Here is a 17,680-nt window from a genome sequence, read left to right as displayed (position 1 = left end):
GGGGTATAGTTTCCAAAATGGGGTCACTTGTTGGGGGTTTCCACTGTTTTGTCCCCTCAGGGGCTTTGCAAATGTGACATGGCCTCCGCAAACCATTCCTGCTAAATTTGAGCTCCAAGAGCCAAATGGCGCTCTTTCCCTTCTAAGCCCTGCCGTGTGTCCAAACAGCCGTTTATTACCACATGTGGGGTATTGTTTTACTCGGGAGAAATTGCTCTACAAATGTTGTTGTGCTTTTTCTACTTTAGTTCTCTTGGAAATGAAAAAAAATTAGCTAAACCTACATTTTATTTGAAAAAATGTAGATTTTCATTTTCATGACCTAGTTCCAAAAATTTTTGCAAAAAAACTGGCCGGTCAAAATGCTTGCTACACCCCTAGATAAATTCCTCGAGGGGTATAGTTTCCAAAATGGGGTCACTTGTTAGGGGTTTCCACTGTTTTGTCACCTCAGGGGCTTTGCAAATGCGACATGGCCTCCGCAAACCATTCCTGCTAAATTTTAGCTCCAAGAGCCAAATGGCGCACTTTCCATTCTAAGCCCTGCCGTGTGTCCAAACAATCGTTTATTACCACATGTGGGGTACTGTTTTACTCGGGAGAAATTGCTCTACAAATGTTGTGGTGCTTTTTCTACTTTAGTTCTTTTGGAAATGAAAAAAAATTAGCTAAACCTACATTTTATTTGAAAAAATGTAGATTTTCATTTTCATGGCCTAGTTCCAAAAATTTTTGCAAAAAAACTGGCCGGTCAAAATGCTTGCTACACCCCTAGATAAATTCCTCGAGGGGTGTAGTTTCCAAAATGGAGTCACTTTTGGGGGGTTTCCACTGTTTTAGTTCCACTAGACCTGTTCAAAGCGGATATGGTGCCTAAAATATATTCTAATAAAAAGGAGGCCCAAAATTCACTAGGTGTTCCTTTGCTTCGGAGGCCGGTGCTTCAGTCCATTAGCGCACTAGGGCCATATGTGGGATATTTCCTAAAACTGCAGAACCTGGGCAATAAATATTGAGTTGCATTTCTTGGGTAAAACATTCCGTGGTACAAAAAAAATGGATTAAAAATGAATTTCTGGAAAAAAATAATGAACTTTGTAAATTTCACCTCTACTTTGCCTTAATTCCTGCACAACGTCTAAAGGGTTAAGAAACTTTCTAAATGCTGTTTTGAATACTTTGATGGGTGCAGTTTTTAAAATGGGGTGACTTATTGGGGGTTTCTAATATCTAAGGACCTTAAAGCCACTTCACAACTAAACTGGCCCCTGTAAAAATAGCATTTTGAAATTTTCTTGAAAATGGGAGAAATTGCTGCTAAAGTTCTAAGCCTTGTAACGTCCTAGAAAAATAAAATGATGATCAAAATACGATGCCAATATAAAGTAGACATATGGGGGATGTTAGTTAGCAACATTTTTGTGTGGTATAACTGCCTGTCTTACAAGCAGATACATTTAAATTGAGAAAAATGCAAATTTTTGCAATTTTTCGCTAAATTTTGGTGTTTTTCACAATTAAATACTGAATGTATCGGGCAAATTTTGCCAGTAACATAAAGTCCAATGTGTCACGAGAAAACAATCTCAGAATCGCTTGGATAGGTAAAAGCATTCCGGAGTTATTACCACATAAAGTGAAACATGTCAGATTTGAAAAATGAGGCTCTGTCAGGAAGGTCAAAAGTGGCCAAAGAGGGAAGGGGTTAAGTACTCACATGTGTAAACAATACATTTCAAATTAAAAACATTTACCATGTGGTACCGTGGATCCATGTTCCAGTGTGTATTTCCGGCGCCCTAGGAATTGGGCGGCGCTTGTATATGACATATATCAATGAATATGGAGTGCACTTCCGCGAATGCGCATAGTAGATTTGAGGCCAACAGTGGCCATTTTGGTAAAGTAGTCAGGATCTATGACTGTTGCGTTGCACCAAACGGCGCATGCGCAGAACAATATGTGTAACATGAAAACATGATTACACTACGGGACAGTTGTCCTGCAGCGAGGCAGGGACTCCTAGCATCGTACATAACTATGATGCTAGGAGCCCGGCTCCCTGCACTGTGTTCGGTCCGGGACTTGCGGCCGAATTACGTCCGTCAATTACGGACGTAATTAGTGTGTGTGCACATACCCTAAGAACTCGCATTTGGGTTCATCCACTTGTGGCGCAACGTACTATAAAAGGCCATTTCCATACCCTGTATGAGGAGTTAAGGCGGCAACCCGAAAAATTTCGTGCCTTCTGCCGCATGTCTGTGGCCGCGTTTGACCTTCTTCTTGCGCAAACTCGCTCTGGTCTCACCTACCAGAATACCAACATGAGACGCTGCATTTCGGCCGAAGAACGGCTGCTTGTGACCTTGAGGTATGTGTGAAACGGATTGCACTTAGACCATGCCGCTGTCTGCTTATCCAACCCTCCACTAACATATGTTCTGCCTTTGTATTTCTTTCTCGTTTTTTCTTAGATTTCTGGCCACAGGCAATAGCTATCATTCGTTGCATTTTGAATTTCTTTTGGGAGTGACCACCATTTCGTTCATTATCACATCCACCTGTGTCGTGTTGTGGCAGAGGTTAAAGAGCACGGTCATGCCGCAGCCCACGACAGAACAGTGGCTATGTATTTCGGAGGGATTTCTTAGAGCGACAGAATTTCCGAATTGCATTGGTGCCTTAGACGGCAAACACATTCGTGTGAGAAAGCCCCCACGCAGTGGCTCCCAATACTTTAACTACAAGCAGTTTTTTTCTATGGTCTTGTTAGCCTTGGCGGACACCAATTATAGTTTCACTATTGTTGACATTGGCTCGTATGGAAGCTCCGCTGATGCACGCATATTCCGTTCTTCAAGAATGGGAAAACGACTCCTCAATAGGCGACTGGCGGTGCCGGAACCTTCCATCCTCCCGGGCTCCAGTGGCCCCCCTATCCCATATGTTATCGTTGCGGATGAGGGCTTTGCACTCACTAGGCAAGTCATGCGTCCCTTTGCAAGAAGGGGCTTGGATGACCGTCGGCGCATGTTCAATCTCCGCCTGGGACGAGCTCGGCGCTGTGTGGAATGTGCCTTTGGCATTATGTCAAACAGGTGGCGTGTATTTCTCTCAACCATGCAATTGTCCATGCCGAATGTCACACGTGTTATACAAGCGGGTGTAGTTCTGCATAACTTCTGCCGCATTAATGATGCTAACTTTGATGCAGAATATATCCTGACACATGCAGGCACCACTGACAATGTCCCGGTGAATCCTCAAGGGCGTTCTGTCTCTTCTGGCCTTCGCGTGCGTGATACGTTGGCAGCATATTTTGCGTGCCCATCTGGACCAGCACCGTGGGGGCCAGAAGACCTTTGAAGGGGTGTATGTTCTTTGGCGGCTTCACTACCCACGTGTCATGTGACCATGTAACTATTGTGTGTATTTGTGGGTTTGGGGTTGGGTTAGGGACGCGCAAAACCAGAGGACCCTTGACGCGCGTTTCTACATCTCTCAGGGGTTCAGCAGGACTTTATACAGTTGCTGAGTTACTTTCCCCATATATCCTGTTGTGCCGACTACACTTTAGGACCGTCCAAGTGCAAGTGTAGTTCGTTTGCCTCGGGGCCCATGGCAGGACCTAAACTTTGCAATCGCTTTCAAGCTATGTCAAACCCCGACAGATGAACTAAAACCTTATATCACATGGCCATGCATTGGTCCAAAAGGCCAGAGGTGTGTGAGAGTGTAGGCAAAGGAACATTGTGGCAAACCTTGTGTTGTGTGGTCTAAATGAATAATAACATGAAAGCAAACCATTAACCATGATTATTTTTCTTGATGGCTTTGGAGCCAACTAAAACGTTTTGCACCTGAACATACACACGAAGAACATGGTGTAACGAACAAAAAAACAACAGCGTGCGCACACAACAAACGTGGGCAGCCTTGCACCACACACAACATTGCCGTCCAAAGATATTCCCACCAACACACTCACAGGTGTTGGTATCTTTGTCCTGGGGAGGCATATTCCTGCATATCAGCACCACTATGCTGGACCTGGAGCTGGGTAGGTTGTCCCTCGCCAGCATAGTGGTGCTGATGTGGTGGGTGGAATGTGTGCCCTGGCAGCTGGTGAGCCATAGGGCGCATGTAGGGATACGGCCGTACCATCTGGGGAACAGGGTGGAATTGCCCAGGCACCTGGGCCGTGGGTGGCGGCATGTAATTATTTCGCCACTGCTCTATTGCCGTGAAACACATATGGGGATTGTGTGGCGGTCTGCAAGCGTCGATCAATGTGACGATCGACGCCTGCAGACGGCCCATAAGGTCCATCGGCACCAGGCGTAGGAGGGGGACAATGCTGCGGCCGAAGGCATCATTCCCATCCTCCTCTGCAGCTCGCCTGAGATAGTCCAGTACCCGCGTATCCACCTGGGTAGCTGTGGAGGGCTGTGGGGCACGAACACGCCGACTGCGGGCTCGCACAGGCCGCTCCTGGGCTGGAGAGGCAACCGGCCGTTCTGACTGGCCTGGTGCGGGCTCCTGGGGTGTCGGCTCGGGGCTAGGTGGCAGGATATTGGGAGCAGGGGGTTCGGCCACAGACTCCCCCACGTCAGTCTCCTCTGCTGTGTCCTCCAAATTGTCGGTGGTTCTACAAGGAGCAAAAAAAGTATGACTACAATATCTAACATTGCCCACAACAACACGTTGGCAGACAGGACCTTGGCAAACACACATTACACTCATGCAACGGCATAAACGCTTACGTGCGCATATCCATGATGTCCTTCAGGAACATCAGCTGCTTAGTATATATGTAGGGCCGTTTGCGAGATGCCCCATCTCCGCTGCGTCCCTTGTCACCCATCTCTCGCCTGAATTGATCACGGCAGCTCCGCCACCGTGTCTTGATATCTTGGACTGTTGGATGTAACAAAAACATAACACGCCATCAGAACTATCACCTCTCACTTCAAAATGAAGGGCCCTGCAATGGCAATGCGGTGGGACGTGGGGAAGCACCTGCTCCACCAAAGTTTCTCGTGCTAATGAGCGCAATACACATACAGGGCCCAGGTTTTCGATAGGCATGACAGGCATTGACAGAAAATGCCAGGTAGTCACCCAACCGAGTGCGGTCCCGGGTTCGGCCAGTCTCCCACTCTTGCCCAAAGAGGTTTTTGGCCACCAACTCCCATGCGTCCTCCTTCACCGTCCTGTTATGATACTCCTCACATCTGGTATCCCATATCGCTGGATGCTCCTGGACAAAAAGGATGAGGCGCTCCACATTCATCCCGCGCGGCATGGCTGTAGTATGGCTGTGAAACGCTCAAAACTATCCGCACACAACTCTCCTGGCACTGGCTAGACTTGCCCCCTCGCACTTGAAAGGCAGGCACTTCCTGGTTTGGAGTAGCTTTGTGTAGCTTTATAGACTAATTAGAATGGACATAACAGCTCTTGCGTGTTTTTCGCGCATGCAACACAGGACCGTCCGTGTGGCATGCGTTGTTTTCACGCACCCATTAAAGTCAATGGGTGCGTGTTGCGTGAAAAACACAAGAATATAGAACATGTCGTGAGTTTTACGCAACGCACTCACGCAGCGCAAAGTTCACGCATCGTCTAAACAGCCCCATAGACTATTATAGGTGCGTACGACACGCGTGAAAAGCACGCGCGTCGCACGCGCGTATAATACGCTCGTGTAAATGAGGCCTAAGTAAGACGCTGGTTGAGAAGGAGACAACTGTTGGTGCAATAGTAAGAAAACGGAAGACATACAAAATGACTGTCAATCGACATCGATCTGGGGCTCCATGCAAAATCTCACCTCGTGGGGTATCCTTGATACTGAGGAAGGTGAGAGCTAAGCCGAAAACTACACGGGGGGAACTTGTTAATGATCTCAAGGCAGCTGGGACCACAGTCACCAAGAAAACCATTGGTAACACATTACGCCGTAATGGATTAAAATCCTGCAGTGCCCGCAAGGTCCCCCTGCTCAAGAAGGCACATGTACAGGCCCGTCTGAAGTTTGCAAATGAACATCTGGATGATTCTGAGAGTGATTGGGAGAAGGTGCTGTGGTCAGATGAGACTAAAATTGAGCTCTTTGGCATTAACTCAACTCGCCGTGTTTGGAGGAAGAGAAATGCTACCTATGACCCAAAGAACACCGTCCCCACTGTCAAGCATGGAGGTGGAAACATTATGTTTTGGGGGTGTTTCTCTGCTAAGGGCACAGGAATACTTCACCGCATCAATGGGAGAATGGATGGAGCCATGTACCGTCAAATCCTGAGTGACAACTTCCTTCCCTCCACCAGGACATTAAAAATGGCTCGTGGCTGGGTCTTCCAGCACGACAATGACCCGAAACATACAGCCAAGGCAACAAAGGAGTGGCTCAAAAAAAAGCACATTAAGGTCATGGAGTGGCCTAGCCAGTCTCCAGATCTTAATCCCATCGAAAACTTATGGAGGGAGCTGAAGATCCGAGTTGCCAAGTGACAGCCTCGAAATCTTAATGATTTACAGATGATCTGCAAAGAGGAGTGGGCCAAAATTCCATCTAACATGTGTGCAAACCTCATCATCAACTACAAAAAACGTCTGACTGTTGTGCTTACCAACAAGGGTTTTGCCACCAAGTATTAAGTCTTGTTTGCCAAAGGGATCAAATACTTATTTCTCTGTGCACAATGCAAATAAATATATATAATTTTGACTATGTGATTTTCTTTTTTTTTTTTTATATAATCTATTTCTCACTGGTAAAATTTACCTAGCCTAAAAATTCTAGACTGCTCATGACTTTGACAGTGGGCAAACTTACAAAATCAGCAAGGGATCAAATACTTATTTCCTTCACTGTATATACTTATAGAAAAATATGACATTTATAAAGTGATCAATTCATATATCAAGTAATAAATGAGTTAATATTTCTATTACAGAGAGCTCGTTCTTCAAAAGCGTGAATGTAATAAACAGTCAATCCACTTTGATTAAAAAAAAACGCTACTATAATGCACAATGTGTATACTGGCAGAGAGCAATCGCATATATGTCTCAACAACATCAGAATAGAGTTTCAATAAAATTGTAATTGCTATGTTTATACAACGTATCTTAATAGACAGTATTTTTAACAGCGCATCTGATAATATTAAAAAGGGAACTACATGCTTATGGACATTTTTACACACCAGGACAATGGGTCCAAAGCAGACATGGTAGGTACTTGATGAATTCTTTGTAGATGATCTGAAAGAGATAAACAATATTAAAATATGCAAAATATTATATAAATGTTTAATACACTAGTTCATATACACAGAGGGTATATATCCATCGCATCCCTCCCTGTGGGCAAGCAAGTTTCTTAAGCATACCATGCGTGACAAAGTCAGCATGGAGACCATTAGGTCTCAATGTTTGTAAACTTTCTATCCACTGTAATTCTTTATATTTGATCAATTTTATACGATTACCTCCTCTGGGTGGAATAGGTACATGGTCTATCAGACAAACCCGTATTTCTCTCTCCATATGTAATGCCTCTGTATAGTTGTAAGGCTGGGTTCACACGAGCACATTAACGTCCGTAATGGACGGACGTATTTCGGGCGGAAGTCCCGGACCGAACTCATTGCAGGGAGCCGGGCTCCTAGCATCATAGTTATGTACGATGCTAGGAGTCCCTGCCTCTCCGTGGAACTACTGTCCCGTACTGAAAACATGATTACAGTACGGGACAGTTGTCCTGCAGAGAGGCAGGGACTCCTAGCATCGTACATAACTATGATGCTAGGAGCCCGGCTCCCTGCAATGAGTTCGGTTCGGGACTTGCGGCCGAAATACGTCCATCCATTACGGACGTTAATGTGGTCGTGTGAACCCAGCCTACAGGATCTGCTATACACAGCTTCTTTGTCGACGCCCGTGGTTAATCAGTCTGCATCTGTTCCCAGGTCTGATAGAGTGACTCGATCTGCTACCACTCAGGCTGGTAGGCTGAGGAGTGGGAGAACCTATCACAGCCTGGCCAGACGGTTCTAGCTCCCGCACTCGGTCTATTTATACCTTTATTTGCTGCTTGTCTTTGCCTGTGATTCTCTTTTGTTTCCTGGCTCTGCTGTTCCTGCGATTTCTATTGACCTCTGCTTCTTATTGACCCTGGCTTTACTGACTACGCTCCTGCTCTGCGTTTGGTACCTCGTACACTCCTGGTTTGACTCGGCTTGTTCACTACTCTCCTGCTCTGCGTTTGGTACCTCGTACACTCCTGGTTTGAGTCTGCTCGTTCACTACTCTTGTTGCTCACGGTGTTGCCATGGGCAACTGCCCCATTTCCCTTAGCTTCTGTGTACCCTTGTCTGTTTGTCTGTCATGCACGTATTAAGCGTAGGGACCGTCACCCAGTTGTACGCCGTCGCCTAGGACGGGCCGTGCAAATAGGCAGGGACTGAGTGGCTGGTAGATTAGGGCTCACCTGTCTGTCTCCCCACCCCGACATTACATAATCACAGGCCCATTTACCTTTTCTACCCTTGTTCCTACACAACTATGGACCCCCTTGAGACTCTGGCTCAGCAAATGCAGGGTCTCTCCCTACAGGTCCAAGCCCTGGCTCAGAGGTGCGACCAGCGTGATGCTAACCAGATAGTGCCCTCTACCTCACCTCTTGAACCCCACCTCAAGTTGCCTGACCGGTTCTCAGGGGACCGTAAGACTTTTTTCTCCTTTCGGGAGAGTTGTAGGCTCTATTTCCATCTAAGGCCCCACTCCTCAGGTTCTGAGAGCCAGCGAGTGGGTATAATTATGTCCCGGCTCCAGGACGGCCCCCAAGAATTTGCCTTCTCCTTGGCTCCTGATGCCCCTCAATTTTCCTCTGTTGACCTTTTTTTTCTGCTCTCGGGCTCATCTATGACGAAACTGACAAGACTGCCTTTGCCGAGAGTCAGCTGGTGACCTTACGTCAGGGTAAGAGAACCGTTGAGGAGTACTGTTCTGACTTTAGGAAGTGGTGTGTAGATTCTCAGTGGAATGACCCAGCCTTGAGGTGCCAGTTTAGATTGGGTCTGTCGAACGCCCTTAAAGACCTATTAGTTAGCTATCCCTCTTCTGACTCTCTAGACCAGGTTATGGCTTTAGCGGTACGTCTTGACCGACGTCTCAGGGAACGACGACTTGAACGTTTTTGTGCCTTCTCCTCTGGCTCCCCCTGATGGCTCCCGAGGTTCCGCTGCTTCGTTCTTCCACGGAAAACTCGGATGAACCATTGCAACTCGGGGCCTCCGTGTTTCCCCAACAATGTAGGAGGAAGAATGGTCTCTGCTTCTACTGTGGGGATGACAAGAATCAAGTGAACAACTGTCCTAGGCGTAAGAAAAAGCAGCCGGAAAACTTCTGCGCCTAAGTGACCATCGGGGAGGTCGCTTGGGCCCACAGGTATTTCCCGTAAATATGAAACCTAATAAGATCTTACTTCCCTTTCAGGTCTCTTTTGAGGGTAGGTCTGCCACCGGCAGTGCCTTCGTGGATTCAGGGTCTTCTGCTAATATTATGTCTGTGGAATTTGCTATGTCTCTAGCTATGCCATTGATTGATTTGCCTAAACCTGTCCCGGTAGTGGGTATTGACTCCACTCCACTTGCTAATGGTTATTTTACGCAGCATACCCCTGTTTTTGAACAAATTGTTGGCTCCATTCATTTGGAGCAGTGCTCTGTACTGGTGATGCAGGGATTATCCTCCGATTTGGTTTTAGGCCTTCCCTGGTTGCAGATGCATAATCCCACGTTTAACTGGAATACTGGGGATCTTACTAAATGTGGTAATGAATGCATGACGTCCTGTTTTTCTGTTAACTTTATTTCTCTCCCTGAGGAGGTGAACACTCTACCTGAGTTTATTCAGGACTTTGCTGATGTTTTTTCTAAAAAGGCCTCCGAAGTGTTACCTCCTCATAGAGAATACGATTGCGCAATCGATTTGGTACCAGGAGCTAAACTCCCTAAGGGTAGGATATTTAATCTCTCTTGTCCTGAACGCGAGGCCATGAGACAATATATCCAGGAAAGCCTGGCCAAGGGTTACATTCGCCCCTCCACTTCTCCGGTAGGTGCTGGCTTCTTCTTCGTAGGGAAGAAGGATGGTGGTCTTAGGCCGTGCATCGATTACCGAAACTTGAATAAGGTCACTGTAAGGAACCAGTATCCCCTTCCTTTGATTCCTGATCTCTTCAATCAGGTTCAGGGGGCCCAATGGTTCTCTAAGTTTGATCTTCGGGGGGCTTATAACCTTATCCGAGTCAGAGAAGGGGATGAGTGGAAGACTGCGTTTAACACGCCTGAAGGTCATTTCGAATACCTCGTCATACCCTTTGGGTTGTGTAATGCTCCCGCGGTCTTCCAGAATTTCATAAATGAGATTTTAAGTGACTACCTGGGGGTATTTCTTGTAGTGTACCTTGATGACATACTTGTGTTTTCCAAGGACTGGTCCTCCCACATTGAGCATGTCAGGAAGGTGCTCCACGCCCTTCGGGAAAACAAACTCTTTGCTAAATCCAAAAAATGTGTGTTTGGGGTGCAGGAGATACCATTTTTGGGTCAAATCCTCACTCCTAATGAATTCCGCATGGACCCTGCCAAGGTTCAGGCTGTGGCTGAATGGGTCCAACCTGCCTCCCTGAAGGCGTTACAATGCTTCCTGGGGTTTGCTAATTATTACAGGAGATTTATTGCTAACTTCTCGGTCATCGCTAATCCTCTTACGGATCTTACTCGCAAAGGTGCTGATCTCCTCCACTGGCCTCCGGAGGTGGTCCAGGCATTTGAGATCCTTAAGAAGTGCTTTATCTCTGCCCCAGTGCTGATTCAGCCTAACCAAATGGAGCCATTCATCGTGGAGGTTGACGCCTCCGAGGTGGGAGTGGCTGCTGTCTTGTCCCAGGGTACCAGGTCCCTCACCCATCTCCGTCCCTGTGCCTACTTCTCCAGGAAGTTCTCGCCCACCGAGAGTAACTATGACGTGGGCAACCGCGAACTCTTAGCCATTAAATGGGCATTTGAAGAGTGGCGCCACTTCTTGGAGGGGGCTAGGCACCAGGTAACGGTCCTTACCGACCACAAGAATCTGGTTTTCCTAGAATCTGCCCGGAGGCTAAACCCGAGACAAGCTCGATGGGCGCTGTTTTTTACTAGATTTAACTTTGTGGTCACCTATAAGGCTGGGTCTAAAAATATTAAAGCTGATGCACTGTCGCGTAGCTTCATAGCCAGCCCTCCTTCGGAGGAAGTTCCTGCTTGTGTTTTGCCCCCAGGTATAATAATATCCTCTGTTGATTCTGACTTAGTCTCCGAAATTGCGGCTGATCAAGGTTCAGCTCCCGGGAACCTTCCTGAGAACAAGCTGTTTGTCCCTCTGCAATTCCTAAGGGTACTCAGGGAAAATCATGACTCTGCACTATCTGGCCATCCTTGGCATCCTAGGTACCAAGCACCTTATTGCTAGAAACTATTGGTGGCCTGGCTTGCCTAAAGACGTTAAGGCCTATGTCGCCACTTGTGAAATTTGTGCTAGGTCCAAGACTTCCAGGTCCCGACCAGCGGGCTTACTATGTTCTTTGCCCATTCCCCAGAGACCTTGGACCCATATCTCCATGGATTTTATCACCGATCTGCCTCCATCTCAAGGCAAGTCGGTGGTGTGGGTTGTAGTAGACCGCTTCAGTACCCTTGTCTGTTTGTCTGTCGTTCACATATTGAGCGTAGGGACCGTCGCCCAGTTGTACGCCGTCGCCTAGGACAGGCCGTGCAAGTAGGCAGGGATTGAGTGGTGGGTAGATTAGGGCTCATCTGTCTGTCTTCCCACCCCGACATTTTTATTTTCATCTCTGTATGTGTCGATTAACGACGCATACAGACATGGATTACGGCACATACAGCCCCATAGTGAATGCGAACGGGACCCGTTCCATTCACTATGCTGTACGCCGTCTGTGTGGGAAGGTCTTCGGCAGAGCGACGTCCGGCGCCATTTTCTTGTGAACCGGAAGTGGCGGCCGGACAGTAAGATTACTATTTCCGGTCGCGGCTTCCGGACTTGTGTTCTGATGCAAGCACTTGGAGCGGAGGGAGCGGACGGACCAGAGGGAGCGGCGGGAGCAGCGGCGGCAGGAGCAGGTAAGTTATTTCATTGTATGTACGTGTTTTTAAGTGTGTGATTACTACTGTATGTAAACCTACTACACTGTGTGTTCGCTCAAAAAATGGCGACACACAGTGTAGGAGGTTTGACCGTTCAATCCCCTCCTTTCTCCTGGCACTAGCCAGGATAAGGCAGGGGGGATTCTGTGAGCTCACTAGAGCGAGTGTGTTTTCTCAAATTTTGCAGCATAAAGCAATGTGGTTGCTTTACCACATGCCAATGCTGCAATTTTGGGAATTGCTCCATCTAGTGACCAGCACTGGGAAATGTTATAAATTAGAATCTAATTTATAATATTTCCTGACTCGTGAAAAAATTAAAAAAATTAGAACAATGTTTCATCATTTATACAGTAACTGTTTAACTAAAAAAAAAAAAAAAAAGGCAGGGATAACAACCTGTATTACTCTTGGTAAAATAGGTTTGTCTGTTTTTTCTGCCAGGGCCGATATCGGAATTTACCAGTCTGTCTTGTAATTTGGGTGATCTCCGATATGAAAATAAGGGATTGTTTTTAATTTCAGGAATATGTGGTAGGCTGTGTCTCAACATGGGCCAATATTTTAATATGATTTTATTAATTGAGTCACTATTTTCTACAAATGTGGTAACAAAGGGTATATATGGCCGGTAACAACATTCGTGTCTTGGTCTTTAACAGTGTATCCCTCTGCATTTGTTCCACTTCTGTCCTCTGATGTTTAAGTAACAATGCTGGATAACCCCTATGAAGGAATTTATTTTCCATATTCTGGAGAGTACTGTCAACTTTGTTTTCTACACTAGTGATGCGTTTGGCACGGATATATTGACTGGTAGGGAGACCTTTTTACCATGGAGCACGGATGATTACTGTTAAATATTAATAAGTTGTTCCTATCTGTGGTTTTTACAAAGTGCTCAGTAGTCAAACTACCCTCCTGGATATTAATTAATACATCAAGAAATTGAATAGATGTGTCCGAACTGACCAAAGTGAATTTGACCGTAGGATCGATAGTATTTAGAAATGCATGAAAAAGTTGGAGCTCACTGTCCGTTACCTGTCCAAATGAGGAAGACATCATCTATGTATCCCCACCACCACAGGACCCGACTGAAGTGGTGGGACACATAGACAAATGTCTCCTCAAGGTATCTCATATATGTGTTTACGCACGTTGGGGCCACATTTGACCCCATCGCCGTACCTTAGATTTGTATATAAAAATCGTCACGAAACAAAAAGTAATTGTCAGTCAAAATAATTTGTAGCAAGTCAAGAAAAACTTGTTGAGCCTCGTTAGTGTACCTGGTTTCCTGAAGATATATGCCTATTGCCCGTATACCTTTTCGGTGTTCAATAGACGTATACATGCTTACGACATCAAATGATGCAAGTATAACATGTTGATCATTTGGTATGTGTACTGACTTAAGCTTGTTTAAAAAGTCTGATGTATCCTGTATATAAGAAAAGGCTTCTGTTGAGAACACCCTAAACACCCTGTCTAGGAAAATTGCTATATGACTGGAGATAGAATCTGTACCCGAGACTATAGGTCGCCCAGGTGGATTGGTCAGGGACTTCTGTATTTTGGATAATGTGTACAGCACTGGTGTCCTAGGGTTTTCCATAATTAAGTATTCTGATGTTTTTTTATCAATAATTCCATCTTGTAAGGCCTTATTTATAATATTTTGTATACGTCTCATAATTGTAAATTTGGGATCAAAGGTTAGTTCTAAATACTATCGATCCTACGGTCAAATTCACTTTAGTCAGTTCGGACACATCTATTCAATTTCTTGATGTATTAATTAATATCCAGGAGGGTAGTTTGACTACTGAGCTCTTTGTCCTGCAGGTACCTTGTACCTGCTCGTATGCCCTTTGTAACCACATTTGTAGAAAATAGTGACTCAATTAATAAAATTATATTAAAATATTGGCCCATGTTGAGACACAGCCTACCACATATTCCTGAAATTAAAAACAATCCCTTATTTTCATATCGGAGATCACCCAATTTACAAAACGGACTGGTAAATTCCGATATAGGCCCTGGCAGAACAAACAGACAAACCTATTTTACCAAGAGCAATAAAGCTTGTTATCCATGCCTTAGTTGTATAAATTGTTCCTTGATACAAAAAGGACCAAAATGTATCCATCCTCATACTAAACGGTCATATGACATAAGGTTTTATTTAAATTGTATATCTGACCATGTCGTATATATTCTAGAGTTTCCTTGTCATTTTCTGTATGTTGGGGAAACCTCCCTTGAATTTAAGTTACGGTTAAACCAACACCGTTATACCATCCGAAAAAAATCGGTTGGATTTCCCGGTATCCAAGCACTATACAGAGGCTAGACATACGGAGTGAGAAATAAGGGTTTGTCTGATAGACCATGTACCTATTCCACGCAGGGGAGGTAATCGTATAAAATTGCTCAACTATAAAGAATTACAGTGGATAGAAAGGTTACATACATTGAGACCTAATGGTCTCAATGTTGACTTTGTCACGCATGGTGTGCTTTAGAAACTTCCTTGCCCACAGGGAGGGATGCGATGGATATATACCCTCTGTGTATATGAACTAGTGTATTAAACATTTATATAATATTTTGCATATTTTAATATTGTTTATCTCTTTCAGATCATCTACAAAGAATTCATCAAGTACCTACCATGTTTACTTTGGACCCATTGTCCCGGTGTCTAAAAATGTCCATAAGCATGTCGTACACTTTTTAATATTATCAGATGCGCTGTTAAAAATACTGTCTATAAAGATACGTTGTATAAACATAGCAATTACAATTTTATTGAAACTCTATTCTGATGTTGTTGAGACATATATGTGATTGCTCTCTGCCAGTATACACATTGTGCGTTATAGTAGCGTTTTTTATCAAAGTGGATTGACTGCTTATTACATTCACGTTTTTGAAGAACGAGCTCTCTGTTATAGAAATACTAACTCATTTATTACTTGATATATGAATTGATCACTTTATAAATGTCATATTTTTCTATAAGTATATATAAATTATACAATACATTACAGTTATCTAGTCACATATATATATTTGAGCCCGAGTTTTTATCCAGACAGTTACTTACATCTTTTTAGTCAAGATGAGTTTGTTACGTGGATTGTACAGCGCATGCGCCGCTTGATATAGCACAATAGCCTTAGATAAAGATTTAGTTCACTATACGCATGCGTTGAGGAGCGCAACATACACTACCATTCAAAAGTTTAGGGTCACTTAGAAATGTCCTTATTTTTGAAAGAAAAGCACAGTTTTTTTTCAATGAAGATAACATTAAATGAATCAGAAATACACTCTATACATTGTTAATGTGCTAAATGACTATTCTAGCTGCAAATGTCTGTTTTTTAATGCAATATCTACATAGGTCTATATAGGCCCATTTCCAGCAACCATCACTCCAGTGTTCTAATGGTACATTGTGTTTGCTAACTGTGTTAGAAGGCTAATGGATGATTAGAAAACACTTGAAAACCCTTGTGCAATTATGTTAGCACCACTGTAAACAGTTTAGCTGTTTAGAAGAGCTATAAAACTGACCTTCCTTTGAACTAGTTGAGAATCTGAAGCATTACATTTGTGGGTTCGATTAAACTCTCAAAATGGCTAGAAAAAGAGAGCTTTCATGCGAAACTCGACAGTCTATTCTTGTTCTTAGAAATGAAGGCTATTCCATGCGAGAAATTGCCAAGAAACTGAAGATTTCCTACAACGGTGTGTACTACTCCCTTCAGAGGACAGCACAAACAGGCTCTAACCAGAGTAGAAAGAGAAGTGGGAGGCCCCGCTGCACAACTGAGCAACAAAACAAGTACATTAGAGTCTCTAGTTTGAGAAATAGACGCCTCACAGGTCCTCAACTGGCAGCTTCATTAAATAGTACCCAGATAAAACGCCAGTGTCAACGTCTACAGTGAAGAGGCGACTCTGGGATGCTGGCCTTCAGGGCAGAGTGGCAAAGAAAAAGCCATATCTAAGACTGGCTAATAAAAGGAAAATATTAATATGGGCAAAAGCACACAGACATTGGACAGAGGAAGATTGGAAAAAAGTGTTATGGACAGACAAATCGAAGTTTGAGGTGTTTGGATCACACAGAAGAACATTTGTGAGACGCAGAACAACTGAAAAGATGCTGGAAGAGTGCCTGACGCCATCTGTCAAGCATGGTGGAGGTAATGTGATGGTCTGGGGTGGCTTTGGTGCTGGTAAAGTGGGAGATTTGTACAAGGTAAAAGGGATTTTGAATAAGGAAGGCTATCACTCCATTTTACAACGCCATGCCATACCCTGTGGACAGCGCTTGATTGGAGCCAATTTCATCCTACAACAGGACAATGACCCAAAGCACACCTCCAAATTATGCGAGAACTATTTAGGGAAGCTGGTATTCTATCTGTAATGGAGTGGCCAGTGCAGTCACCAGATCTCAACCCATAGAGCTGTTGTGGGAGCAGCTTGACCGTATAGTACGCAAGAAGTGCCCATCAAGCCAATCCAACTTGTGGGAGGGGCTTCTGGAAGCATGGGGTGAAATTGCTGCAAATGGAGCATTCTTTGACGAAAGCAAAGTTTGGAGGAGAAAATTATTATTTCAAATTAAAAAAAAATATTTCTAACCTTGTCAATGTCTTGACTATATTTTCTAGTCATTTTGCAACTCATTTGATAAATATAAGTGTGAGTTTTCATGGAAAACACAAAATTGTCTGGGTGACCCCAAACTTTTAAACGGTAGTGTATACAATATAATATAGTTGATGAATACCTATATTGATACAAACCAAACGATAAACGTTACAATAAACGTACGCACATATCAAAAAGAAGATAGAGAATAAATACCCATAGCTGTATGTGAGGACATATCACACATCCAAAAAGGAGAAAATAACACCTAGTACACATATGTACCTTACAAAAATATAAATCCTTTATTACAATACTCATAAAAACATATTGCCCATCAGGACCTAAAATAAGACAAACAATTTAAAAAATGCAATGATGTGGAGAACAATAAGGCTATTCAAAATGACATACTCAACATATGGAATGGCATATGATATAATATCACTGAGAAAAGTCACTCAAAAAGACATGCTGTAAATGTATAATTCAAAGAAATGCAAAGCCACAGATATACCTCGTAAGAGCATGCCTAAGCAAGGTAATATATCACAGACCAAATAGAGTATAAAAAGGAGCGGTCACTAGCGTTTCGCGGTAGCTTTTTCAAGGGGTACCCCTTTTTCACTGTGACTTGGAGTGCTGCCTATTCTTGGACGACTATAGGAGACTTGGAGTTGTGATCGAGCTCCTCGAGCGTGCATCCACCCATAACCTTGACTGGTGCTGCTGGACGGTGGACTTTAGATAGATAGATAGATAGATAGATAGATAGATAGATA

The 17,680-nt window shown here is 44.2% G+C and overlaps 1 long non-coding RNA gene across 1 annotated transcript; it reads right to left on the bottom strand.

Annotated features, from left to right (window-relative positions):
* Nucleotides 1–4,605: 4,605 nt before the first annotated feature.
* On the bottom strand, nucleotides 4,606–5,259 carry LOC142740357 (uncharacterized). Its single transcript, XR_012880623.1, has 3 exons — nucleotides 5,125–5,259; nucleotides 4,767–4,920; nucleotides 4,606–4,651 (listed from the first exon to the last, which is right to left on the bottom strand). It is a non-coding gene; the product is annotated as an uncharacterized LOC142740357 (long non-coding RNA).
* Between the last annotated feature and the right edge of the window lie 12,421 nt (nucleotides 5,260–17,680).

The sequence above is a fragment of the Rhinoderma darwinii genome, chromosome 1 (assembly GCF_050947455.1).
Source record: "Rhinoderma darwinii isolate aRhiDar2 chromosome 1, aRhiDar2.hap1, whole genome shotgun sequence".
Classification (NCBI taxonomy): domain Eukaryota; kingdom Metazoa; phylum Chordata; class Amphibia; order Anura; family Rhinodermatidae; genus Rhinoderma; species Rhinoderma darwinii.
Note: the sequence above shows the minus strand (reverse complement) of the source record. Positions and strands in the feature narration are given on the sequence as shown.